Source organism: Marmota marmota, unplaced genomic scaffold, assembly GCF_001458135.2.
Source record: "Marmota marmota marmota unplaced genomic scaffold, marMar, whole genome shotgun sequence".
Taxonomy (NCBI): domain Eukaryota; kingdom Metazoa; phylum Chordata; class Mammalia; order Rodentia; family Sciuridae; genus Marmota; species Marmota marmota.
Window position 1 is genome coordinate 16471060 of NW_026000093.1, and position 6848 is coordinate 16477907.

Below are 6848 nucleotides of genomic sequence, written 5' to 3' on the forward strand. Positions count from 1 at the left end.
GGGGGGGGGGGTAGGGGAGTAAGTAATTAATAGCTATCAAGTGCCTAAGACAAGTCTTCTTGGAAGGAAACACTTCATCCTCTGAAAGGACAGTATCAATTTCCCTTTCCTTAAGACTAAAAGACAGCTTAGACTTTCTAGGATTAATGGTTATTGCCAATACTGGATCCCCATTTTTTTTTCTGCTATTGCTTCTCCATTATAACTGTGACTAAGGAGATTGTCTCTTGAGACTCCTGTTTCTGGGTTTGCATTTCAGAAATCTGAAGTGCTGTTTTTCCTTTTCTCCCACCCATAGATTCCCCAATTACTCATTATCCATTTTCTTCCTTTTACACTTGAGAGGGATGAATATACATTACATTTCCTCAGCAAGACCCAACTGTCCTCATCATCTAAGTTGCTGTGAAACTACAAAGAACACAACCTTGGGTTCCCGTTTCACAATTTAAAAAAATACAAGCCTTACTTAAAATAGAAATCCATCTCAACAGGAAACCTTAAATTGAAGGTCTTTCAAGAATCCCCAGTAGCAGATCACGACCCAGGTAGATTGCTTTACCAAGAACTAGTGTATGACCCCAAGAAGAGGTCAGCTTCCACCCTAGGCAGAAGACCAAGATCCCCTATAGTCCTATATTGAGTCGCCTCCATAGCCTCTCTTTGTATCATTCTTACTGACCGTTTATTTTTCCATCACTGTATTTAAATTTCCTTATGCCATGTCTTCTCTTTCCATTTTTGCCTTCCCTGTAATTTCCTTCTTCTCTATTCCTCATTTACCTACACTGAACATCCCCAAAACTTTTATGGAATTGATTACTTCATCTAAAAGTCTTTCTTAAAATTGTTGCTTTTAATCACCCTTCCTTTCTTGACTCAACTTTCTTTCCCTAATTTCCTCTTTCTGTCCTTAAATTCCCACGTTATTACTTTAACTGTTTTGATCCCCATGGAGTTAGGAAATTTTTCATATATTTTATATCAATTAAATAAGTATCCAAATCAAATTTGGATCACTTTTAGGAAAAGTCATGTTTGTTTTCATTTCAATTTCTCAAACAGAAATTTTCTATGTTCTGATTTCTTTATATATATCATTTACTCTGTCAATTCTGATTGAACTTGTAATTCTTTATTTTTACCCATGGAAAATGCAATTTTTAAAAAAATGTGAAATAACTCTAACACGGGGTACTGTCATCTGGGAGGACCAAAGTTTCACATATGGGAAAGTCCCAATGAAGATATTCCTCTTACAGCTATATCCCTTTTTTTCTATCTTATATGATAGAAAAGATAGCTCTATGAAAAAGGATTGGCCCCATTTCACTTGGTTATCCCCCCAAAACATGGATTTCATTCCGAGTAGAGAAGCCCAATAGTATTCCCTTGCACACTGAACAGATTCATATTACCTGTTCCATCTTGTTAGCCATTACCACACATGTAGTTCTCTTAGACTATTTCATTTCCTCTGTCCTCTTTAGTGCTCATCATTGGTCTTGACAATGCACTAATAACTGTGTCTCCTGAAGATGCAGAAGCTGATATCAAAATGCTATTGTATTCTTTTTTCACTACTAGATGTGAACCTTGAAAAGGAAGATGATAAGAGTGGTAGAAGATCTCCAGGACTTACTGGCATAGAGAAGATTTTGAACAGTTTTAGAAGGCAGTTGAACTACAAATGTAGTGAAACTCTGCACTGGTTCTCAGGTAAAACATTGGCATATGAAACTCACATTTGAATTGTTTAAGACAAATAGTTGATGTAAAAATGATGTGTCTGGCTAGCCAATGGATAGAGGGGAATTAAGAATTGTTTTTTTGAAGTAGGGAAATTTTGTCGTAGGCCCTGTCTATTATGATAATGCTATTAGAGTTATTTAAGAAGAACAAATTGTTGACAATGAACATTATTATTTAAAGGAGTCCTTAAATAGATCCAAGAGCAAAAGGTCATTGGGAATCTTTGCTCACACACATCTAAATATCAAGAGAGTGGGAAGGGTTAGGTATAGTTAGTGGCTGGGATCTCTACTATACTCTTGGCAACTGTATTAGATACGTAGAAGTTTGTTTGTGAAACTTAGAGCCTCTGTATTTCTATTCATTAGGTTCATATATATCCTGGAAACCAGACTCACTTCCAGCACTTACTAGATTCTGCTGGCTTAAATGAAGTCTCTATCCCAACAGTTTAAAATGGGGCTTGTTTTAACCAACTGTTTTCTATTGAAGGCCAGCTTTCAATCCTTAAGTAGCATATCTACCAGGAATCTTTTTTGTAGCACTTAACCCCCCCGATAAATATATACCTAAAGGATTTAAAATCAGCATATTGTATTAATGCAGCCACATCAATGTTTATAGCAATTCACAATAGCTAAACTATAGAAGCAACCTAGCTGCCCTTCAATAGATGAATGGAGAAATAAACTGTGGTATATATACATAATGGGATATTACTCAGCACTGAAGGAGAACAAAATTATGGCATTTGCAGGTAAATGGATGGACTTGGAGAATATTATGCTAAGGGAAGTAAGCCAATACCCCAAAACCAAAGGCTGAACATTCTATCTGATAAGTAGATGCTTATCCATAATGGGAGGGCATGGGAAAAATGGAGGAACTTTGGGCAAAGGAAAGGGAGTGGAAAGAAGGGCTGTATGGGAGCAGGAAAGATGGTGGAATGAGATGGACATTATTACCCTAGGTATATGTATGACTGCACATATGGTGCGATGCTACATCGTGTACAGAGAAATGAAAAGTTGTGCTGCAATTGTGTACAATGAATCAAAATACATTCTGCTGTCATATATACCTAATTAAAACAAATAATTAAAAAAGAATAAAAATCATTAAAAGAAAACAAAAAAACCTGACAATGACCTCTCAGTGAACTACTCAATGAATTTCTTCACTTGCAGGTGGTCCTTGGCCTGGTGAGTTAAAGACTCAGCTTTGTTTTTTAATTCTTTGAAATTGCAATTGTGATTATTTTGCTTTCTCCTCTCCCCCACTTCTTAAAATTAACATTGTGTTTTATTCTAGGTGTTCACTTTTGATTTTCATTTCGCATGAAACTTCATTAAATTTAATAAGGCTTTGACTACCTGTTTTTGTTTACTCATAGTGCTTATAGTCTTAAGAACAAGAGTGTTCTCGAAATGGGATTCTCTTAGGGTATAATGTCTGGCAATTAAAACTATTCTAAAAAATAAGGAAACATTCTTAAGGTATGTTAGGGAGAATTGTAAAAATTTCTTTTTGTAGATTTTCTTTGTTGAAAAATCTCATCCATTTTGCCCATCTTTTTATTTTCTTTTTTTTAGTGTTTTTATTAGTGAATTAAAATTATACAAAGTAGGGCTATTATGATATTCATGCACACACATCAACTTAATTCCTAAGTACTTCCCCTTTCACTTCCCTTTCCCATTTCCCTTTTCTCCTTGCTCTACTGGTCTTTCTTCTAGTTATTTTTTCTCTATTTTCTTTAAAAATTAACCATATCTTGTTTAATATAAAAGCCTTTTCTTCTAACTCTAGTATTGGAATCATCTATGGGTTTTCCACTTTTCTTTTTAGATACCTATTGCTATTTCTGCTTCTTTGTTGCTTTTTTTAAAAAAAATATTGTTTTAGACGATGATGGGCTTTAATTTTATTCATTTGTTTATATGTGGTGCTGAGAATTGAACCCAGTGCCTCACACATCACAAGCACTAGTCATGTGCTCTACCACTGAGTCACAATCCCAGCCCTTCTTCGTGTTTTTTTAGTAATCTTTTACTGTATTCTGAACATTGTGTTTACCTGTAGAGGTTCCTGGTAATATTTTCCACAGGGTTAGTCCTTCCTTCTTTTTGCCAGATAGGTTGAGAGGATAGTCAATCACAATCAGGTCTTGAGCTGGTTGGAGCTGGGTTGGTAATCTATTAAATTCAGCCCACCACTGTTTTATCCCCAATCCTCAGGATTGATCCTCTTGGCTTTTGACTGACATCCTAGATAGGCTCTTTATTCTCAGTCTTGAAGGTTCTGACTTTTTCAGGTCTTGTATTCATTTCCTATACTTATAGGTTCAAAATCTGACAAATGTCTTGAAGAGAAGACCCATTATATACTACTTAACAGCCCCTGTTGAGAGCCACAGCCGAAGGGGCCCCAGCAAACTTCCAGCTGCCAGCAAACTTCCAGCTGCCAGCAAACTTCCAGCTGCCAGTTGATGATTGGTTCACAGCGGCCTCAGCAAACTTCTAGCTGCCAACTGATTGGCTCCTCTGTGGTGATGCTTATTGGACTGTTTCCCTGCCCTTTCAGACCACAGAGTTGCTCATTGGGGGACTTTTTTTGGCTCTGCCCATGCAACCCAGCCAATCAGCCTCAAGTGCAGGAGGAGTGGGGGAGGTGGAGAGGCTTGTGGGAAGCCGGTGGTGGCAGTCCTGCTCTGAAGGTTTTCCTGGTGGTTTGGTGTGTGTGTTCTAAAAATAAAGTTCGTTTCTTTTGACAAGTGGCTCCTGAATTGTGCCCAGCCAGACTGCTTGTATTCATTTCCTATCCTTATAGGTTCAAAATTTGACAAATGTCTTGAAGACCCATTGTATACTACTTAACAGCCCCTCCTTCTGGTGGATTTTCTCTCCAAAGCTCTTTGTGACAATCACAGTTTTCACTGTGCCTTTCCTGCTCAGCCCCTCCAATCTCTGTACCACCTTAGAACTCAGCATGTTTCAGGGGAAAAATCAAACCATGTGTTTTATATCTTTCAATTCTTTTTTGCCAGTAGTACATTAACTACAAAAAGCTCCACGGATTTCTCTTTTCAACAGCAGTCTCTCTGTGATAGAATATATCTCTGTATCTATCAGTCAATCATATATGTATATGGGTGAAGATATTTATAACTTCTTTACAACTCTCATCCTTTAATTCCATTTTATTAACTTCTTCTGGTTGGTTAGTTTTAAACGGCATGTTTTAACTTCTATTTTCTATACACAGTCGATAATCTCATTTTATTTTCCTGTTTCTCTCTCCTTCACTTTCAATTCTTTATGTGCATTCTTTCTATTTGACAGAGCATATAATATTCACTTTTTTTTTCTTTTTTGGTGAGACAAGGTCTTACTATGTTGTCCAATATGGCTTCAAACTTCTACCCTCAAGTGATACTCCTGCTTCAGACTCCCAAGTAGGATGCCACCACACCAGGCTTTACGTTTCATTCTTTGACCCTTGTACCCATTCTATTATTTTGGTTTTAGTTTTGCCATCAAATATATTACATCAGTTGCTTTGCTAAAATTTCCAGTTACCTTTTGTTTGCATAAGTTCATGTTCTAATCAGTTTACTAAAATATTGTGAATACACTATTTTCTTCATTATAGCATGTTCAAAAATGTATCTGTAGCCAGCTTGGTTGTATATGCATATAGAACAAAAGAATCTATTTGAGTTTTTTTTTTGTTTGTTCTTTTAATGATACTCCATTTTTGCCTTGATTTTGGTTTTGCTCTTGGAACGTGTAAGATTATCCTAATAGCTTTAAGTGAATTGATTATTTTGCCTGATTACCTGGGTAAATTTTATTATTTTCATTAATGTTTTATAATTTTAAAATAGAATAAGTCTCAGAGTTTATAATTTTACCTATCACTTTTCAATTTTATTTATGGTATTCTTGAATTATAGTTATATATAGATTGTCCTGTTCCATTGCTTTGTTTTCTTCTCCTATCATAATACATGTGTTGGATTTTCTTTGCCTGTTATCCAGTACTTTGTTTTTATAACTGTATGTCATTTAAATTGCCTTGGATGCTTCTTTTCTCATTGATATTTATTAAGTTTTCATTTGAATATTTTTTGCCTTGAATAGTGGCAATTTATTCTTTGTTTTTGAGAATGTATTATTGTTTCCTTCAAATTTTTCCCCAGTTTGATCAATACTTGCAATCTTTCCTGGGTTTTGTCCATTTTGGTTTTGAATTTTTGATTCAAGTTTTTACACACACATACATCACCACTACTCCACATACATCTAATGTTTGAAGATATTTTAGTTTGGAGCTTTGTCTTAGGTTTTACTTGGTGAGAACAAAATTTTATTAGATGAAATGTTGCAATTGTGATTATTTTGCTTTCTCCTCTCCCCCCATAATTTTATTCTCCTTTAGTGCTGAGTAATATTCCATTGTGTATATATACCACAGTTTCTTTAGCCATTCATGTATTCAAGGGCATCTAGGTTGCTTCTACAGTTTAACCATTGTGAATTGAGCTGCTATAAAATCTTTTCTTTGAAAAGTAGCTCTGCATTAAAAAAATGTGCCTTTATTTTTATAGTCCTATTGTGGAGATGTTCCTAGGTAAAAAAATGTTTTCTTCTGTTGGTATAGTTGAGTGCAACTGTTTTAGTAGGTAATTTTATAGTTGTGGCAGTATGTATCTGGGATGAGTGCCGCAGTCTGGCTGGGCACAATTCAGGAGCCACTTGTCAAAAGAAACGAACTTTATTTTTAGAACCACACACGCCAAACAAAACAGCTCCTCAGGAAAAACCCTCAGAGCCCAACTGCCACCATCGGCTTCCCACAAGCCTCTCCACCTCCCCCACTCCTCTTGCTCTTGAGGCCCATTGGCTGGGTCGCGTGGGAGGAGCCAAAAAAGTCCCCCAATGAGCAGCTCCGTAGTCTGAAAGGGCCGGGAAACAGCCCAATGAGCATCACCGCAGAGGAGCCAATCAGCTAGATGTTGCTGGGGCCGCTGTGAGCCAATCATCAGCTGGCAGTCTGAAAGTTTGCTGGGGCCCCTTCGGCTGTGGGTCTCAACA